The sequence below is a fragment of the Eurosta solidaginis genome, chromosome 3 (assembly GCF_040869045.1).
Source record: "Eurosta solidaginis isolate ZX-2024a chromosome 3, ASM4086904v1, whole genome shotgun sequence".
Lineage (NCBI taxonomy): Eukaryota > Metazoa > Arthropoda > Insecta > Diptera > Tephritidae > Eurosta > Eurosta solidaginis.
Window position 1 is genome coordinate 6,396,231 of NC_090321.1, and position 23,009 is coordinate 6,419,239.

General features: G+C 35.1%; 1 protein-coding gene and 1 long non-coding RNA gene across 10 annotated transcripts in view; one reads left to right on the forward strand and one right to left on the reverse strand.

The window, feature by feature from the left end:
- Positions 1-23,009, reverse strand: part of Fili (Fish-lips) — a 603,882-nt gene that overhangs the window by 168,113 nt on the left and 412,760 nt on the right. The window lies entirely within an intron of this gene.
- LOC137243176 (uncharacterized) lies at positions 6,483-22,707 on the forward strand. Its single transcript, XR_010950466.1, has 3 exons — positions 6,483-6,493; positions 21,635-22,532; positions 22,595-22,707. It is a non-coding gene; the product is annotated as an uncharacterized lncRNA (long non-coding RNA).

The window sequence follows — 23,009 nt, forward strand, 5'->3', positions numbered from 1 at the left end:
TTTGAACAATAAAAACAGTTCTATATTTGAATTAAAGCTTTAATAGAAAGGAAAATTTGTTTCTCACTAAACCCAATTAACCTGAGTAAATTTTTGGTTAGAAGTGCCTAATTAAAATTTCAATGCCCTTAATGATGAAAAATACAAAATTTGTATTTATACAGCTTTTTGAAATGATTTTTCTATAGACGTTTCTTATTATATTAGCTTTATATTTTTACTACCCTTTAGTTGCATAGATATTGAGTGTGAAAGATCCCATTTGTATGGGAGGTGCCACGCCCAGTTTTCCGATTTAAAAAAAGATAGGTATAGGGAAAGGGACTTACCATACATAATGTCCCACCTTATTTCAGTAGTCTAGCATTAATACTTCCTAAGATATTCAGTATGAAAGATCCCATTTGTATGGGAGGTGCCACGCCCCTTTTTCCGATTTCGAAAAAAGACCACAAGAACCATGCGGAGTCATGTACCTGACCTGTGTGTAAATTTGGTTAAAATCCGTCCACGCGTTTGCGCGTCAAGCCGTGTCAGGAAAAAAGTGTTTACTTTTTATAATATGTATAGAATAGATAAGATAAGATGGATCACTTATCGTTTTTAACTAATCAACAATTAATCATTCCATCAATCATTTGCACATCGAGACACGCATAATACATCAATAATAGATAAAATATAGGTTTAGTTCTAATTTGATTGTCACATAATTTCAAAAATGCTCTCCAACCAAATCAGAGTAAAACATGTAGATCCCGTTCCTACAATTTGTGGGAAAAATTAAAAAGCAGCGCATGACAAATTTGAAGTGAAACTTCGGAAATTCATTGCTTAGAAGTAGAACACGAGGCTCATGGTAAATTTCCAAAATGCGTCAAGAGATTGCAGCTGTTCTAATGATGTTTGTTTAAAGCTAAGAAATATTCTAGAAAGTAACCGCACGCGCACGCATACATATGGATAATGTCAATACGTGCTTTTTATCAGCAAATAAGTATGTACCATAAAAAAATTATTTTTCTAATTTGAAATGATTTGTCACCTTGGATTTTTTTCTCAAAACAATGATACGGTGATTCAATTTCTAGAGGTTTGTTCTTCAATGACGGCAGAGCTTTGACACTCCCAAATTGAAAAATCTGGACGGGTTGCTTATACGAAGTAAAGAAAACGGGTAATAATTCAATCCCCTTTAGCGAAAATTGTAGTAGAAAAATACCTTTAATAGTATATTAGTAGTGATAATAAATTTGTAAATTCCAACAGGTTTTGGAGGAAATAATTCATTTTCTACTAAATATTTCGTGAATTGATAAAGAGTTACGTTGGTTTAGAATTTTATTCAAAAATACACTATATAAAAATTTGTTTCAAAAACTCCCTATATGAGCATAAGTTCAATGCATTTTGACATAAGAGGGAGTTAATGAAAAGCATTATGAGGCGTTCTTCAATCTAATTCGAATATAGGGCGTTTTTGTGACAAATCATGAAATGGGAAGTTTTTGAAAAATATTTTGAGATAGGATGATATTGAAAAGGCAGCCGACATGGTCTGACAAAAAAAAATAAAAGAAAATGGCTTATTGTCTTAGAACTTTATATTCCGGTATTCACTTTGACAGAAGAGTTCAGCTTTTATGCGGTCCAGCTACACAGGGAGTATTCACCTTTTTATTCTGAAATTTCGGAAAGCTCCTTTTTGTTAAGAATTCATGGAAGTGTTCCGGATAAACCGTTAATTTAGAGTATTCGGAACACGATCGTTTGATACTACCTCATGGGGTCCGCAGATAAATAATATTCAAAATATAAACCGATTCACCATATTCTTAAATGGAGACGAATGTTCCGAACAAGTTAACATACTCAATGAGTACATTTCGTTATGGCATCTTCATTATTTACTAATGTCATTTTTACGTGAATCGATGCACGATTCCTTGGTGTCCGTACTTTTCATAAAACCGATGTTCAGCCACACTGATAGATCATGGATTCTAAAGAATTATGTAGTTCAGTACTTATCGGGTATTTGTAAACTGATTGCTTCCTATTTCTGCTACTAATATTTTTCGAAAAATCGCAAAGAAACAACACAGTTAACAGATGTCAATTCGATTTGGGAGCAAAATGGCTGCAATTGTCAAAAAATTTGTCTGTCGAGCAAACTTCTTGGGTTTTTTTTCTCAAAACAATGAGACATGCCTCACAAGTAAAAAAAAAAAATATAAGGCGCGATATCTTTAGGAGGATATTTAAGCCAAGCTTGTCCATTGATTTGTCCTCCAAATTAACGGAACGGGGCCTACATGTTTAATGCCAACTCCCAACGGCATCTATAGGGAGATGAATTTTCACTCGAGAAGCTTTTTATGGTAGAAATACACTTGGAGTGTTTGTCAAACCACTGCATGGGACGACGAAAAGAATTTTTTTTTTCTCAAACAAACAAAAAAAAAAAAAACAATTATCGCTTTTACAACAGTTTTTTGAAAAAAAAAACAACAATATTTTTGGGTTTTGGGGAGTGTTTTGGTAGAAAAATTTACCCTTTCGCCATTTTTTTAATTATTTTTTGGGTATGCGTAGTGGAACTTTTTTTCCTGAGCCCAAATCCTATCGAAAAAGCGATGGCGCGATATCGGTTAACTTTCGTCCATACAAATCGACCCAACCCAATGACTATGCTATAGATATTCTTTTACACAACATTTTTGCAGGAAAGTTTAGATACCAGAAACTAATTTGTATATAGAAATAATTTGTATATAAAATTTCCTGCCCCTAATTCTTTGAGGAAACTCCTTTAAAGGTATGCAGTTTCAGAAATTAGTATGTACATTAGGGTGGGTCAAATTTATTCTTGAAAAGGCACATCTAGTTTCTGCACCTATGGGTCATTCTGAGTAATATTGTCCATGGGACTATAGGTCTGAAATGAATTTCGAGTATCCCTAATTTTGTTAGAAATTTTTATATCCCAATCCGAATCCGAATTTGACATTTATTTTCATGTATTTTATTTGTGAGAGCCGCTATTCGGATTGGGATATAAAATTTTCTAACAAAACTAGGGAAGCTCGAAATTCATTTCAGACTTATGGTCCCATGGACAATATTACTCAGTATGACCCATAGGTTCAGAAATTGGATGTGCACCTGAAGTTTTCCCATCTTTTTTCCCCATACAATTTGATCCGCCCTAATGTACATATGTACATATATTCCTTCGAGGAATTTAGGGTATGGGCAATAATTTTTCTTATTAGGCAAGGAACTGTTCTCTTCCAATGCCTATCATCAAAATAGCTTTTGGTGACAAAATTTGGCTGCGAAAACTTCCGTGCGAAACAAAAAAATCCATTTATAATATTTCTGACTATTGTTTTTTGACAGCTGAGTCAACATGGGTGAAGTCAGAGTTAATATACACATGCACATGAACAGTTAACTGTGTGGGATGTATTTAAGTATTTTGCATAATTGGTCTTTACATACATATATTTCAAGGTTACATACATATATATAAGGTTATAGTTAGAAATAAGAAAATGTAATAAGTAAAACCAAAATGGGGAAATTTAAGATTAATGGATGCCAACATATATTTTGTTATGGTTAACAATGCCTCGCCAATCAAGTGGCGCGACTTTCACGATATGTCTCATAATGGAAGTCGCTTGTAGAGGCATTAACCCAACATCACAATTGAGAGGGTAGTTTAATTTCTAACCCTTTCGAAATTATGCTAGATTGACGCGCCACTCCCGAGGATGTTTGCTTTCTTCTTCTGCAAGAATTTGATATTTACTTCTAATGAGGTGGTAGTTAACTCGACGTGGCTCAGCAAAGGAGTTACCGACACTGTATGAGTAAGGCTGATAGCCCCTCTGAGCTTTTTCAGGAGTGCCAAAGTTTATCTTCCAATTATGGGGCCCTATCTTACTAAGTCAGAGGAAAGTGAACCAAATGCTGTACGGAGGTAGAGCCTCCAGCATATTCAGTTTACGGATTTACTGAAACTTGCCGTGACTATCCATTGCAAAGATTGTGTGTCTTACTTGCAGCAAGCGGTTTTAGGTTGTTGGCGTGTTTGGCAGATTGGATTTTTCAGGTGTTTTTGGCTTAATACCGCCGCTTGCGTCCCACGGAAGTCTTGGGATTTGGTAAAATGTTACTGCTACTTTTAAAAAGCTGGGCTATTTTTGAGCAAGTCAAGGTATGCATTTTGCAAGGAGCATGTTGTTTAGTTGGTTGATTGGTGTTCCGCGCAGCAAGCAAAATTTTTAGGACCAGAACAAAAAAGCCAAAGTTTGAAATACGCATACCTAAATCTACAACAAGAATCTAACTAAATGTTTGTTGAGCACAACAGCTTGAGTTAGATACAATATTTCTACTACGAAATGCAGCAACAACCAAAGTAAACTTCAATTAGAATTACGAAAATCAGTGTCATCATTGCCCATAGCGCCAATAACCCTAAAATCTTGTGTCTGACAAACAAAAATCGTTTCGCTCAATAGCGCAAGTAAAATGTACTACGCCCGTCAAAAATTCGCTTTGAGTTATTGCGTCAATGAGCAACCATTGCGCTGGCACCGTCATTGGCGCCATGCAATTTACATCACTAACAAGAAAGGAAGGCTAAGTTCGGGTGTAACCGAACATTACATACTCAGTTGAGAGCTATGGAGACAAAATAAGGGAATATCACCATGTAGGAAAATTAACCTAGGGTAAGTAACCCCGGAATGTGTTTGTATGACATGTGTATCAAATGAAAGGTGTTAATGAGAATTTTAAAAGGGAGTGGGCCTTAGTTCTATAGGTGGACGCCTTTTCGAGATATCGCCATAAGGGTGGACCAAGGGTGACTCTATAAAGTGTTTGTACGATATGGGTATCAAATTAAAGGAATTAATGAGGGTTTTAAAAGCGAGTGACCGTTAGTTGTATATGGGGAGGCGTTTTCGAGATATCGAGCAAAATGTGGACCAGGGTGAACCAGACCATTCATCTGTCGGGTACCGCTAGTTTATTTATATACATATGTAATACCACGAACAGTATTCCTTCCAAGATTCCAAGGGCTTTTGATCTCGCCCTGCAGAACTTTTTCATTTATTTTACGTAATATGGAAGGTGCCACACCCATTTTACAAAGCCTTTTTCTAAAGTTATATTTTGCGTCAATAAACCGATCCAATTACCATGTATCATCTCTTTTTTCATATTTGGTATAGAATTATGGCATTTTTTTTTAATTTTTCGTAATTTTCGATATCGAAAAAGTGGGGGTGGTCATAGTCGGATTTCGGCCATTTTTTACACCAATACAAAGTGAGTTCAGATAAGTACGTGGACTGAGTTTAGTAAAGATATATCGATTTTTGCTCAAGTTATCGTGTTAACGGCCGAGCGGAAGGACAGACGGTCGACTGTGTATAAAAACTGGGCATGGCTTCAACCGATTTCGCCCTTTTTCACAGAAAACCGTTATCGTCCTAGAATCCTAGCCCCTACGAAATTTCACAAGGAGGGGTAAATTTTTGTTCGACTTATGGCATTAAAAGTATCCTAGACAAATTAAATGAAAAAGGGCGGAGCCACGCCCATTTTGAAAATTTCTTTTATTTTTGTATTTTGTTGCACCATATTATTACTGGAGTTGAATTTTGACATAATTTACTTATATACTGTAAAGATATAAACTTTTTTTTTTTTAAATTTGACTTAAAGTTTTTTTTTTTTAAGTGGGCGTGGTGGTTCTACGATTTGCCTAATTTTTATTAAGCATATATATAGAAATAGCAGTAACGTTTCTGCCAAATTTCATTATGATATCTTCAACTACTGGCAAATTACAGCTTGCAAAACTTCTAAATTACCTTCTTTTAAAAGTGGGCGGTGCCACGCCCATTGTCCAAAATTTTACTAAGTTTCTATTCATCGTCATAAGTTCAACTCATCTACCAAGCTTCATCTCTTTATCCGTCTTTATCGCACTTTTTCGATTTTTCGAAATTTTCGATATCGAAAAAGTGGGCGTGGTTATAGTCCGATATCGTTCATTTTAAATATTTAAAATTTAAAATTTACTCAAGTTATCGTGTTAACGGACGGGCGGACGGACGGACATGACTCAATCAAATTTTTTTTCGATACTGATGATTTTGATATGTGGAAGTCTATATCTATCTCGATTCCTTTATACCTGTACAACCAACAGTTATCCAATCAAAGTTAATATAATCTGTAAGCTCTGCTCAACTGAGTATAAAAACATCAAATATTTGAATTTTAACGACCTAAAAAATGATCCTGACGCAAGGGGGGTTTAAACCCCCAAACCCCCCGCGCTACGCCCCTGCCTAGAAATATGCGAACGAGACAGCAGAGAGTATAAAAAGAACGAAATCTGAGTAAGCAGCAATTAGTTTGATTTAAGCACGCTATTGGTTGTGAAGTTAAGTGTTACTGTGAAGTACTTCAAAGTAGTCTAATAAAGACCGTTTTTGCATTATTGGATATTGGAGTTATTTATTCAACAATTTAGCGATATGAACGTTAGTAGGTGTAAAATAAGAGGAATTGCCCTAAACAGTATGTATGCAGGTATTTAACTTAAACGGTTTTCAAAGCTTCAAATCAAACATCAACAGAAATCAGCTGTACTTATTTGCTATATGCGGCTACGATGTCACCATCAAAATTATGAAAGAAATCAGCTGTCAATCAATTAAAAGATACAGCACTGTCATCTAGCGTTGTGTAGTGCAAATGCAGTTGTTCAACAGCTTGCCGGTAATGCAGTGCAAATATTCACAATAGTGCCATAGTACAAATAGAAAAATTTGTGTGCTCACAATCGTTTATTTTTACCAAATTATTTTAATAAAATACAGCTAAACAAAAGCACTACGACGAAAATTGTCCAAAGCCAAAAGGTATCCGCACATAAAAACAGCAATTAGAAATAATATATATGGTGATATATAAAGTGTTTGCAAAAGCAAAGCACGCTGTTATGTATTCAGGTTTGAGCTGAAATTTGTTTCTTGAAGGGTTTTATTGGGATTAGCAGTTTTGTACAATATTTGGTTAGATTTGCATATAATAATCAGTTGCTAAAAAAAAATAAAATATATAAAATAAAAGTAAGTGGCTTAAAATAAAATGAAATAAACTAAAATCAAATTTAATTTAATTTAATTAAATACAATAAACTAAATTAATTTAAATCCACTTTTGATCAACGGGATAACTTTTACTCATTTGCTATAGAAAGGTTTTGAATTTATCATCGAAAAATAATCGAGATGTTACCAATTTCTCATCGGAGTATTATCGAAATTTTTTTATCAAAAATTTATCGATATGTTATCAAAAGGAGATCAATTTGTTTTCAAAGACTTAAATACTTGTTTTCGTATTAACGATTTTTTATCGAAAATTTATCGATTTTGCAATCAAAAATGTATCGATTTGATACCGAAAAGTTATCGATTTGGCATTTACCTATAAAATTTCAATATAAAATCGATTACACATGTTTAACCCTTCGAAAGCAAGCCGATAACAAATCGATTGAAAGCTGAAAATAAATCGAAATTTTAACTAAAATATTTTCATATCAATATTTAACCGATAATAAAACAAAAAAAAAAAACAAAGCTACAAAAGGGTTAACCTCGAAAAGTATACGGAAAAAGTTTCAATTTTGTAGCGAATTGCATAAGCTTTGTTATCGAAAAAGTTTCAAAATTTGATTTAGCGTCTTATACGATGGTAAAAAGCTGTTAAGCTCGAAGTGCTTTAGTGTTTGTAAATGTGCAGTTTACACATTTGTTTCCAACTGAAATCGCAGAATAACTTAATTTAAGCAGATATGTATATATGTAAATCACAAAAAGTAAAAGTGGGAAAATAGTTATTGCTCTCAACTTTCGCTGAATTTTTTCTTTTTTTTTTTTTTTGTTGTCAACCTTGACTCTGATTTTATTTCAAACCCCTTTTTATGCATGTGCATTAGGGTGGGTCGATTTGTATGGACGGAAGTTAACCGATATCGCGCCATCGATTTTTCAGCACAGGAAAAAAAGTTCCACTACGCATACCAACAAAAAAATGATTTTCGAGCCTCCGAAATTTCTTTTTTTTTATTTTTTTTCGACTTTGATTTTTAAGGTTTTTTTTCATGACCTACTAAAAAAAATTTCATATGTATACTAGTGAGTTGCAATTATTCATCTTTTAAGGTTATTAGTGGACTAAGCAAAAAATGAGTATTAGTGCGTATGCAAACAAAGAACATCAAGCACTTATATCCACTAACACACATTTACATAATCATGCTTCGTAAAATTAATAACCGCTCATAAGCCACGAAGCAGTTCAGTATTCAATTGACTTATTGAGCAAGAAAGTCAACTGTGTTATACGAAAAGACTAATTGGAATAAGTAAGACTAATAGTGCAATAAAATGAATATAGTCATATCAGTCTTCTGACGCTAGTAACACAACGATGTGCACGAAACTAAACTGAATACAGCGCCAAAGTAAAACCGATGATAAACGAAGTATACAGTGTATTACACACGAAATCAAAGTGCTACTGAGTTAAAGCGACTTACAGTTTACACTCAACAATGTCATATACCTATGTATGAGACATATGTGTTACGGGGCACTCGTATGTATTTTCTATTTTGTGCTAATCACTTATAGTATTTGTCTGTTCTTGACTAAGTACACATTTAGACACAATTTTTTCGCTCACGACTAAGTGCACTAATTTTATTAGTACTCAAAGCAGATCTCTGATGTATACCATGGTATGAATACTACTAGGTAAAACCATTTACTCTTCTTGGCGGCCATAATGGTTTTTTGATTTTTAAAGAAATTTTAAAATCACTCTCTTAAACTTTGTGGAAATGCCAAACCAAAGAAAATACAAAAAAATTGTTGGTATGACATTTTCACTTTTTTTATTGCCCAAAAAATAAAATGCTTCAAATTAAAGTCTTCCCCCACCTGCTTTTCGGAACTCAGTGGAAATCTTCCCATAACTTGCCCTTGCCAGCAAAAGCGCTGTAGCTCTTCGCATTTTAGCTAAACACCATCATCCAGTTGGAGTATGATAGTTTGTGGAGGCTGAATTTAACGGCTGAACGGCCAAGGTCTGCCACCGTGGTGTACATTTAGTGTGCTGGCCTATCCATCAAAAATATTTAAGAAAATTGCTATAAATGGTAACGATTGTCCCTCGGTGGTAACAATTGTCCTTAGGCGAGCCAGGTCGTATAAAAATGAATACACTATACGTAGCCTTTAAATTGGATGGAAAGCTAGACCTTAATCTCCTCGGATATATATCACACCAAATTGTTATTATTAGTAGGTACATATGTATATCTTACGTACACATTGGCACAGCAATTTGTTGAAGAAAATTCCTCAGAAGAGGATCGTGTCCTGATGCTTCTTTTTGCGGGAAACCACAATACTGTTCTGAATTGAAAATTCTGGAATGCGGTTGACCGTTGAGATTTCTTTTCCATCAAAAAAAAGTTATTTCTACCAATAAAAAAATTCGGGTTTGGAGAATATCATAATATTAATGTTAGAACGCAAAATACCGAGAGAGATGTCAAAAGACTCGTATTGACCTCGACAACAATAATCCGAAGGCCGAAAATAAAAATTTCAGATTGTTCAAAAGATATTAGCGAAAAATCGAAAAATTACCCCGGAGTATTCCGAAACCGATGGCGGCATCCATAGTATTTCTGCGCAGAACACCTTTCTGCATTGGCGGCCTTTCGCCGCGCTTATAAAAAATTACCTTGGGTGGGTGCAACAACGGTTCGGATACCAAAACTATATCCACACAAAATACTTACTTATGTTCACAATTTTTTTTTGTGGGTACCACAAAATCATCAAAATTACAACAACCACATGAAAAATTTTGATACCCCTCTTGATATTTTTGGACTTGTATTAAGAGTGTCATGCTGTCGTATAGAATTACCAAATATATTACAGTTTCTTATATTTATGTTATGAAAACAAAACAAAAATAAAAAAATAAAAATGTGAGAGCAGTGAGAATTAAAAAATTTTTTTTAAACGTCAAATCGGCTCTCACGGGTTTTACCTTGTAATATTTATACCACGATGTATACCCTGTCCGACCCAAAAAGGTCCGCTAAAAACTTTGGCGATAACAGAAAAAAAAAATATTTTTTGGGTTTTGATTCAAGGTTCGATTCGAGCTCAAGGCCAGAACAATAATTTTTTTCTAATGATAATCATTGTTATTTTTTAATTTTTCTTTTTTAAAAAATTGTATTTTGTTTTTGGAATAGTAATTAGAAAATTTTTCAGACAATCTGTCATAGCTGCGCAGATAGACCCATTTCGAAGGGTGCTAAACCTTCATCCTCAGTACGCTTTAGGCACGCTACGCTAACCATTTAGTTATACAGCGGTGGTTTGTTTGACTGACAAATCGCTCCTTTATTCCTTCTTACCAACTATATTTATTCAGTGTTGCGCCATCTGTTATTATTGTTCTGTCCTTGAGCTCGAATAGAACCTTGAATCATTTATCAATGGGCCGATAAAAACAAAGGCAATTGTTTTTTGGGTTTTGGGTAGTGTTTTTGACGAAAAATTGACCCTTTCACCATTTTTTTTCGCAGGCTCGAAAATTATTTTTTTGGATATGCGTAGTGGAACTTTTTTTCCTGAGCCTAAATCCTATCGAAAAATCGATGGCGCGATATCGGTTAATAAATCAACCCAGTCTAATATGCATATTTAGCCAAACTATTCAACATCCCATTTGTGCAAATGGAAAATTCTTGCTCGTATTTTTATTATATTTCCAAAAGCTTCATTGAGATTTGATAACAATGCGAAGTTGCGAGTTGGACTTCAGTAGGGAATGTTGATAACGTAGAGTTTGACCTAGTCGTGTCAGTTGATATTCAATTTTACTAAAGAGTGATTTTTTGACCAGAGAAGGAAGTCTTGTTTCAAAATAACGTCATGACTTCAAAAACAATTAGGTTCATAATAATTTTGAATGGTCTCGTGAATTTGATGAAAAACGTGATAAGTGATTTTGACCTATTGCTCACACACACTGTGACCGAATCAAAACAAATACCACGACAATAGAAATCGATTTTCTACTTTTGCTTCTGATTGTGTTTGGAAATAATTTGTATTTAAATTCGGTATGGTGGCCGCCATGGTGTGGTGGTAACGTGCTCCGCCTATTACGATGAAGGTCAAGGCTGAAGGTTGAGTTCAAGCACCGGGTAAAGTAACATCGAAAAAATTTGCTTGATATTATTGGGAGGTAGGGCACGAGTAGTAGATGCTGTTACAGTCAAACAGTCACACGGTTACATCTTCAAAGCTGACTATGAAACTTACTGAGATATTTTAGTAGCTGCGTTGAAGTCACAGGTACACAAATATTTGCCAACTCTAGGACACACATTAGGTGCGTCAGTGTTTTTTTTTTTTTTTTCTAGATAAGTGAGAGCATGAACTTCAACTGGAAATTGAGCCAGTGAAGCACACTTCACCCGCGGTAGGTAACGCTCTTAGTCGTATACGGCTGGTATATCATTATCCGGCGAAGTGTTGGCAAAAGAATTTATTAACACTGTGTGCGTTAAGTTTTGGCCCGCCGCACATAGGTAGATTTTAGACATTTAGGCGGCCATAACTGAATTTCTGAAAGTTACCACAATTACAAGAAAAAGCACTCCCACACCTTAAGAAAAGACAGGGGAACAATAATTCTACCCCTTCGCATCCATCGCATACCTGGCGTTAGCTTTCAAGTAATCGGAATTTTGCTATTTCTGAAACGCGTGTTATGTTTTTTTTAACCTATTTGAAATCGCATGTTTTATCGTGAAAATTTTAAGTTTTAAGACAGTTGAGTTGAGTAATTGTCATGGATTCTGATATTTCAGGTATATAATAACATTATTAATGGTGTTTGTGTTTTTAAAAGTTATAAATTGATAAAGACCCTATTTTATTTAGGATGTTAAAAAAAAATTTGTTTGTTTTTTTGATTTTTGGTGTTCAAAACCAGTTTTGTTATGTTTCCAAGTCCGCCCAAGTGAAAATTAGTTTTGAACATGGTACTTGGCACAATTAGCTTGCCAACTGCATTAAATTTAGCTGCAGATACTTGCAGATAGGGGTTTAGATAGAGGGTTTGATACACCCTTGTTGCTGTACAGCATGAAAAATAGCCTCACTGCGCATAATTTTTTTAGTGTGACACAGTGCAATATCTATTTTTTTAACATAACCGATTAATTACACAAATTATTATAATTTTTCATTTATTAAACAGTTTTAAGAAGATATAGGCAATAAAATATTTTTGGCCTCCTAAAACTTGAAAATCTATCTATGTGCGCCGGTGCTTATCCGGATCGGATTGGATTAATTAATTCGGTTCAATTAATTGAATCGGTAGTACTAGCGGCAAGAAGCCCGTCATCAGCTGGGCTATTACTCTGCTATTCAATGATGAATAAAGCTTAAAGAAAATAGTTTTCAATTTTAAATTTTTATACTCCGCTGAGCAGAGCTCACAGAGTATATTAATTTTGTTCGCATAATGGTACTCCGTAGCGGCATAAACTAATCGAGACAGATATAGACTTCTATATATTAAAATGATCTGGACGAAGAAAGAAATTCATTTAGCCATGTCCGTCCGTCTGTCCGTGAACACGATAACTTGAGTAAATTTTGAGGTATCTTAATGAAATTTGGTATGTAAGTTCCTGGACACTCATCTCAGATCGCTATTTAAAATGAACGAAATCGGACTATAACCACGCCCACTTCTTCGATATCGAAAATTTCGAAAAACCGAAAAAGTGCGATAATTCATTAACAAAGACCTATAAAGCGATGAAACTTGGTAGGTGGGTTTACCTTATGACGCAAAATAAAAATTTAATTTCAAGGGTGATTTAAAAAAAAGATGATAAAAAAATGCGTTCAAATTTAACCAAATCTATATGGGGTATTTCATCCCATTTCGACCAATTTTGAACCCGACCACTTTAGAATTGGCTGAAAGTTTTTCTTCTTTTTCTAGCTTACGAAAGACGTTTTTCAGAAGTTTTTCAAATTTTTTCATCCAACTCAAAAAAAGTTAAGAATTTTTAAAAAAACACCGTTTTTGTTTTCAAAATGCTATAACTTTTTCAAAAATTGACCGTTTGGGATCATTTTTTTTTTTTTTTTAAATATGTTTTTAAATGAAATTTTCGGAAAAAAAAAACAAAAAAATGTTAAGTTTTTTTGTTTTCAATTAAATAAAAAAAAAATTCTCGGCCCACTCCAGGATTAGTGGGGATGATTGCATAATTGATTGAAGTTTTTTATGAGAAAAAAAAAGGTCGAAATTCGAAAAATTTCGAAAAACTGAAAAATTACAAAAAAAAAAAAACTTAAAAAATTTTTTTGAATTTTTCCAAAAAGTACATTTAAAACCATATTTAAAAAAAAATTATCCCAAACGGTCAATTTTTGAAAAAGTTATAGCATTTTGAAAACAAAAACGGTGTTTTTTAAAAATTCATAACTTTTTTTGAGTTGGATGAAAAATTTTGAAAAATATCTGAAAAACGTCTTTCGTAAGCTAGAAAAAGAAGAAAAACTTTCAGCCAATTCTAAAGGGGACGGGTTCAAAATTGGTCGAAATGGGATGGAAAAGCCCATATATATAAAAAAAAAATCTATATATATAAAAGAAAGTCGCATTAGTTACACTACGCATAACTCAAGAACGGATGAACCAATCTGGCTGAAAATTGGTTGAGAGATAGCTTTGAACCAGGGAACGGACATAGGATACTTTTTATCCCGTTGACCTGGGTACTCCTGGGATGTGTTTATACAATATGGGTATCAAATGGAAGCTGTTTAAGAGTACTTTGATGCTCGGTATTTTTCGTACCCCTGGGTGACTAGGGTCTCGAGATATAGGCCAAAATGTGGACTCGAACACCCCTAGAATGTGTTTATACAATATGGATATCAAATGAAAGCTGTTGATGAGTGCTTTAATACAGGGAGGTTTTCATACCTATTGGTGACTAGGGTCTCGGGATATAGGAAAACGTGGACCAGGGTAACACTAGGATGTGTTTTTACATTATGGGTGCCAAATTGAAGCTGTTGATGAAAGCCTTAGTAGAGGGTAGTTTTCATACCTATTTCTGACTAGGTTCTCGAGATATAGGCCAAAACGTGGATCAGGGTAACACTAGGATGTGTTTTTACATTATGGGTATCAAATTGAAGCTGTTGATGTGTGCCTTAGTGCAGAGTAGTTTTTATATCGCTGGGTGGCTAGGGTCTCAAGATATAGGCCAAAACGTAGACCCGGATACCTCGAGAAGGTGTGTGTAATATGGATATCAAATGAAAGCTGTTGCTGAGAGCTTTAAAGTAATTTCCATTGTCATATTCGATTTAGTCGCATCAACCTGGCAAAACTGATAAATAAGCATGCGAAGCCGAAATAAAGACATGAATTAATAATACCCACATACCCATATACGTATGTACGCCCTATTCGATTTGCCTGAAATTTGGTGTATTAATTTGCCTGTATTAGTAATTACGGTCCTTTTTTCCGGGCACTAGACCAGAGACGGACTGGGATTGGGATTAGGACTATGACTGGGGACTAGATTCGGAGTGGGACTGGGACTCGGAATAGGACTGGAACAAATTACATAGTACCCTCTGGGACTGGCAATAAGTGATGAAGAAGAATGAGAAGAACTTGAGAGAAGAGAAAAGAGGGAAGGAAAAGGAGACTGAGGAAGAGATAGGTGAGACGAAATAGAGATAGATGAATCGAAAAAGACGGAGGGAAGAGTGAATAAAAGGACTAAGAAAAATATAAGAGGGGGGAGGCAGAGTTAGGCAGAAAACGCTTATTAAGATGTATGCAGATAGACCAAATTGAGGGCAGAACAACGTCTGCCGGGTCTGCTAGTATTCAAATAAAATGAATTGATAGCTGAAGAAAGATAGCAAAGGCTCCACTTTTTAGTATTACCATTTGTATGTACCCATGAAAGAAAATTTCAGTTTTTTTTTTATCGCAATTATAAGCATTTATTTATAGATAACACAAAAAGAAGTATATTGTCATGTCGACTGCTGAATGAAATATCACCATTTCTCAGCTACCATTTCGAAAAAACTCTATCTTAGCAAAATAATAGCATTCAGCAGTCGATTTAAACCAACACCCTGCAATTATATTCTTATCGATTGACCTAAAAATGCTCGAACATCTGGATCACTTAAAACTGTAAAAACATTCGTGGACTTGACGTCCGTACAACGCCGATTAGATGAGGCCACCGCATAAAGTCTTTTGTACAAAACTGCCGGTGCTCCAAGATCTTCAACGCACACATCATCCTTTTCATGATGAGCACAAATCATTGATGGTGTAAAATTTATTCCTGCATTTCTATAAAGATTCTCACAATAACTAAATGGTAATGAAGACAAGCTAGTAGATCCGAGTTTTTGTGCAATTGTCCAACCCCATCCACCAACTCGTAATATTACTTCCTTTAGAAATAAACCAGAGCGAAGTTCTATTGGTATTATGTCTATTGTTTTATCCTGGAGGTTAAATTTTTCACATTTTAGCACAGCAACATCTATATGTTTTGTTTCGTCATCATACTTTTCTGGAATACGTATCTCCATCACATTTTTAAGGTGTCCATGTACGCCTTTATCACATAAATCCGTTATGCCAGCTGCAACAGTTACAAAGTCCACACCTAAATGAAACACGCAACTTGCAGCTGTAAGCACCATCTCATCAGTGACTAACGAACCAACACAGACATATACTTGGTTATAGTGTATGGATACTAAATATGGACTCATTTTTATTTTCGCCCCCCTGACGCCTTTGTTGGGAGCTTGAGAATTAGTATAAGTTAATAGGCAGCTAATCATAACAAACAAACGCGCGAAATATTTCCCCAAATTCATTTTAACAATTGTTTTTAGCTTAAGACTATTTCCTTCGCTTTTTAAGTATAAACTACACCAAGATCAATTTTGTGGGCGCTATTTATACATAATTGGGTCGTGTGAAAGAAAAATAAATAAAAATAGATTCCAGGAATTTGAACAATAAAAACAGTTCTATATTTTAATTAAAGCTTTAATAGAAAGGAAAATTTGTTTCTCACTAAACCCACTTAACCTGAGTAAATTTTTGGTTAGAAGTGCCTAATTAAAATTTCAATGCCCTTAATGATGAAAAATACAAAATATGTATTTATACAGCTTTTTGAAATGATATTTCTATAGACGTTTCTTATTATATTAGCTTTATAAAATCCCATTTGTATGGGAGGTGCCACGGCCCTTTTTCCGATTTCGAAAAAAGACCATAAGAACCATGCGGAGTCATGTACCTGACCTGTCTGTAAATTTGGTTAAAATCCGTCCACGCGTTTGCGCGTCAAGCCGTGACAGGAAAAAAAGTGTTTACTTTTTATAATATGTATAGAATAGATAAGATAAGATGGATCACTTATCGTTTTTAACTAATCAACAATTAATCATTCCATCAATCATTTGCACATACAGACACACATAATACATCAATAATATATAAAAATAGGTTTAGTTCTAATTCGATTGTCACATAATTTCAAAAATGCACTCTAACCAAATCAGAGTAAAACATGTAGATCCCGTTCCTAGAATTGGTGGGAAAAATTAAAAATCAGCGCCTGACAAATTTGAAGTGAAACTTCGGAAATTCATTGCTTAGAAGTAGAACACGAGGCTTATGGTAAATTTCCAAAATGCGTCAAGAGATTGCAGCTGTTCTAATAATGTTTGTTTAAAGCTAAGAAATATTCTAACAAATAACCGCACGCGCACGCATACATATGGATAATGTCAATACGTGCTTTTTATCAGCAAATAAGTATGTACAGTAAAAAAATTATTTTTCTAAGTTGAAATGATTTGTCGCTTTGGGTTTTTTTTCTCAAAACAATGAGACATGCCTCACAAGTAAAAAAAAAAAATATAAGGCGCGATATCTTTAGGAGGATATTTAAGCCAAGCTTGTCCATTGATTTGTCCTACAAATTAACGGAACGGGGCCGACATGTTTAATGCCAACTCCCAACGGCATCTGTAAGGAGATGAATTTTCACTCGAGAAGCTTTTTATGGTAGAAATACACTTGGAGTGTTTGTCAAACCACAACATGGGGACGATGAAAAGTTTTTTTTTTTGTCAAAAAACAGTTATCCCTTTTTTTTGGATATGCGTAGAGGAACTTTTTTTTCCTGAGCCCAAATCCTATTGAAAAATCGATGGCGCGATATCGGTTCACTTTCGTCCATATAAATCGACCCAATCCAATGAATATGCTATAGATATTCTGTTACACAACATTTTTCAGGAAAGTTTTGATACCAGAAACTAATTTGTATATAGAATTCCCTGCCCCTAATTCTTTGAGGAAACTCCTTTAAAAGTATGCAGTTTCAGAAATGAGAATGTACATTAGGGTGGTCAAATTTATTGTTGAAAAGGCACATCCAGTTTCTGAACCTATGGGTCATACTGAGTAATATTGTCCATGGGACCATAGGTCTGAAATGAATTTCGAGTCTCCCTAATTTTGTTAGAAAATTTTATATCCCAATCCAAATCCGAATTTGACATTTATTTTCATGTATTTTATTTGTGAGAGCCACTATTCGGATTGGGATATAAAATTTTCTAACAAAACTAGGGAAGCTTCATTTCAGACCTATGTTCCCATGGACAATATTACTCAGTATGACCCATAGGTTCAGAAATTGGATGTGCACCTGAAGTTTTTCCCCATACAATTTGATCCGCCCTAATGTACGTATGTACATATATTTCTTTAAGGAATTTAGGGTATGGGCAATAATTTTTCTTAGTAGGCAAGGAACTGTTCTCTTCCAATGCCTGCCATCAAAATAGCTTTTGGTGACAAAATTTGGCTGCGAAAACTTCCGTGCGAAACATAAAAATCCATTTATAACATTTCTAACTGCGGCTTTTTGACAGCTGAGTGAGTCAACATAGGTGAAGTCGGAGTTAATATACACATGCACACATACAGGAACAGTTAACTGTGTGGGATGTATTTAAGTATTTTGCATAATTGGTCTTTACATACATATATTTCAAGGTTACATACATATATATAAGGTTATAGTTAGAAATAAGAAAATGTAATAAGTAAAACCAAAATGGGGAAATTTAAGATTAATGGATGCCAACATATATTTTGTTATGGTTAACAATGCCTCGCCAATCAAGTGGCGCGACTTTCACGATATGTCTCATAATGGAAGTCGCTTGTAGAGGCATTAACCCAACATCACAATTGAGAGGGTAGTTTAAGTTCTAACCCTTTCGAAATTGTGCTAGATTGACGCGTGACTCCCGAGGATGTTTGCTTTCTTCTTCTGCAAGAATTTGATATTTACTTCTAATAAGGTGGTAGTTAACTCGACGTGGCTCAGCAAAGGAGTTACCGACACTGTATGGGTAAGGCTGAGAGCCCCTCTGAGCTTTTTCAGGAGTGCCAAAGTGTATCTTCCAATTATGGCGCCCTATCTTACTAAGTCAGAGGAAAGTGAACCAAATGCGGTACGGAGGTAGAGACTCCAGCATATTCAGTTTACGGATTTACTGAAACTTGCCGTGACTATCCATTGCAAAGATTGGGTGTCTTACTTGCAGCAAGCGGTTTTAGGTTGTTGGCGTGTTTGGTAGATTGGATTTTTCAGGTGTTTTTGGCTTAATACCGCCGCTTGCGTCCCCCAAAAGTCTTGGGATTTGGTAAAATGTTACTGCTACTTTTAAAAAGCTGGGATATTTTTGAGCAAGTCAAGGTATGCATTTTGCAAGGAGCATGTTGTTTAGTTGGTTGATTGGTGTTCCGCGCAGCAAGCTAAATTTTTCGGACCAGAACAAAAAATTCAAAGTTTGAAATACGCATACCTAAATCTACAACAAGAATCTAACTAAATGTTTGTTGAGCACAACAGCTTGAGTTAGATACAATATTTCTACTACGAAATGCAGCAACAACCAAAGTAAACTTCAATTAGAATTACTAAAATCAGTGTCATCATTGCCCGTAGCGCCAATAACCCTAAAATCTTGTGTCTGACAAACAAAAATCGTTTCGCTCAATAGCGCAAGTAAAATGTACTACGCCCGTCAAAAATTCGCTTGGAGTCATTGCGTCAATGAGCTACCATTCCGCTGGCACCATCATTGGCGCTGGCGCCATGCAATTTACATCACTAAAATGCGCGAATGTCCAGGCTTATGACTTTTTTAATCCAGATAGTGAAAACGAAGCAGGGGCAAAATGTAGGGTAAATTCCTCCCACTGCCGTTCCATATCTACTATCCTATAATCCTCCTTCTTAATTTTTTATCCTCTTTGCCAAGATCAAATTTGTGGACGCTATTTATGCATACTTGGGTCGTGTGAATGAAAAATAAACAAAAAAGGATTCCAGGAATTTGAACAATAAAAACAATTCTACATTTGAATTAAAGCTAATTATACAAAGGAATTGGTTTTTTTCACTAAACCCATTTAACCTTGAGGAAATTTTTCGTTCGAAGTGCCTAATTAAAATTTCAATGCCCTTAATGATGAAAAATACAAAATCTTTAAACAGCTTTTTAAAATGATATTTCTATAGAATTTTCTTATTATTTTAGCTTTATATTTTCACTACCCTTTACCCGCGACCCCGCCCGCAAGGAGAAAATAAAATATATGGGCTATTCACGTTAGTCTATTTATCAAGTTATCTGTTTAAAATTTTTTTTGTCTAATGTATTTTATTTTTGTAATAGATGGAAAAAAAGTACTAAATGAGCTGATAACCTGATAGGGTCCCCAAATGATCCCGAAATTATTTATTTATTTATTTATTTATATAGTAAAGAATTGGCTTTATAGTACATAAACTTATAGGTAAATACAAGAATTACAAAAAATAATAACTTAAAAATATTTATATATAACTAATTGCGTATGTTTATATTAGAATGTATGAGAATTAAATATGGTATTTGTTGGAGAAAATAAGATTTTACGTCAAAGAAGTAAGGACTTAGAATAGCACACTTAGATAGAAATAGAAATAGGATGGAGCTAAACCGCAGTTACATTTACCCATTAGTTCCAAAGTAATTCTGTATAACGATCTTATAGTTACCTCGATTTGCGATTGCCTTAATAGCTTCAGGAATGGAGTTCCATAGTCTCACAGCATGAACAAAGAACTACCGCGAAGAAGATAAGTAGGAGTATTTAGGGAGAATTAAATTAGCCTATTAGATATTGTGAATTTTAGCTTCTCGTAAAGATAGGTAGGAGTTTTTAATTCAATAAGCTTATACAGGAATATGCAGTTCCTAGCTGCAAGATAATCTAAGATACTGCACCCCAGAAGTTTATTCTTCCACAAGGAGATGTGGTCATATCGCTTTAAGTCATAGACGTAGCGGGTAACATTATTGAACAGAACTAGAATTTTATGAGACGAGACAGAGTCCAGCTTACTATACACAAGATCAGAATATGTAATATGAGGAAGAATTAATTGCACAGCTAATTTTTTCTTGTGTCTAACGGTGTAAATGAGGCTGACATTCTAAGCCTGCGCAAAACAGTGTACACGTTGCTTACAACTTTGCTTATATGGTTCGAACAGTTCAGCGAAGAATTCATAATAAAACCCAAATTTTTTATCTTGTCAGAAAATATGAGACAGTTATTACCAACAAAAAGCTTGGGAATATCTTCAACATGGACAGTACTATTGCTGATGGGTAACACATACGACTTGGACGCGTTTAGACGGAGACAATTTTTCCGGGCCCGTTCGGAAATTGCTATCAGATCACAGTTTATTTTAAAGCACAAATCCTCGACAAGACCAAGTCTCCACATATAACATATCGTTCATATTCAAGTAAAAACTCAGATATATAATATGAAACAGTTATGAAGGTTATATACACAAGCAACTAGTACCTTTGCAATGCCATCTGAAATTTCAGCAACAATAAATTCGGTTTCTAGGCTATCCGATGTTGACAGAATTTTTATATTAAGGCTAGATTTGCAATAAATTGCAACGCCTCCCACTTTCTTACTAGTTCGGTCATGTCGTACGAGTTTAAAATTAGGTATATTATAATAAAAGTCGGGAATAACAGATGTAAACCACGTTTCTGAAACACATATGACATCAATATCCAGCTCTTCAAAAATGCTCTTTACATAATCAAGTTTGCCACCACTAAGGCTACGCGCGTTAAAATGTACCACCTTAAAGCCTTTTGACTCTTTGCATAAAATATTAAGCATAATCTTGTGGTTGCCTTCAATGCCAGAGATATATTTCCTACTGGGGCTTAACACCATCAAATTGTGAGACAACTACAAAATGCATACAGCACAATAAAAGCTTTGTCAACAGATAAGTGTCACTGCGTCCAATTAAATTAAGAAAAAAGGTAAAATAGGATGATAATAACTGACATGAGAACGATAATAAACAGAAAACCGGTTTAGAAACCGGTTTATTCAGACAAAGTCACGAAAAGACCCCGACGGTATTGCGGACGGATCCCAGAAACCAACCAGAAATGCTCCTGGAAGGATCTCCAAAAGGTCCCGGAATATTCCCAAAAAACTTCCGAAATGACAAAGGCGCTATTCTAGACTGATCCACTGAACAACACAGAAATGATCCCTGTACGGTACCCAAATGATCCTGAAATAGTTTCGAAAAAGTTTGGGAAAACCCGGACGGAGTCCCGGACGGATCTCAAACACCATCCAGAAAATATCCCGCAAGCGCCCTTAAATTAAACCGACATAGTCCAGAAACAGTCCCGAAATTACCCCGACGGGATCCCGGCCGAATCCCGAAAACCATCCAGAAACGATCCCGGAAGGGTCTCAAAATTATATCGAAAAAGTCCCGAAATTACCCCGACGGGATCCCGGACGAAGCCAGTAAGGATCTTGGAAGGGTCCCTAAATGATTCCTGAAATAGTCTAGAAAAAGTCACGAAATTACCACGACGGGATCCGGATGGATACCGAAAACCAACCCGAAATGATCACGAAATGATCCCGAAATGACCCTGACGGAAGCCCGGCTATATCGCGTAGCCCATCCAGAAATGACGCCGGACGGGTCCCGAAATAATACAGAAAAAATTCCGCAATAACGCTGACGGGATCCCGAACGCATACCGATAGTCATCCAGAAATGATTCCGGAAAGGTCCCGAAATGACCCCGACGGTATTACAAATAAGGTGAAGCTAATTATAAAAGCATGTTAATAAAGGAGCACATAACATACAGGTAAAGCTATTAAAAGCGTGTTAATCGTATATATTATTTCTAATTGCTGTTTTTATATGCAGGTCCCCTTTTCGCACTTATATGGAATCTAAATCGATAAATAAAGTTTTGTTTGTAAAGATGAAGATTCGTGCTATTGGCGAGCTTCAGGCATTATTGGTCGTAATGCTTTTGTTTAGCTATATTTTATTAAGATAATTTGTTAAAAATAAACGATTGTGAGCACACAAAGAAATCTATTTGTACTATGGCACAATTGTGAATATTTGATTAGAAGAGAACTAACAGTATATTACCGGCAGTTGCTAGCATTCGCCAGATGGCAGCGCAAGCGCATGTAAATTTTTATATGATTGATTGATAGAACAGCTGATTTCTGTTGATATTTGATATGCGACTTTTGTACATTGTGAATTCATGCAAGTGGCGAATATTTAAAAAAAGGTTCACAATAGTAAACAGCCTGTGTCACCTGTT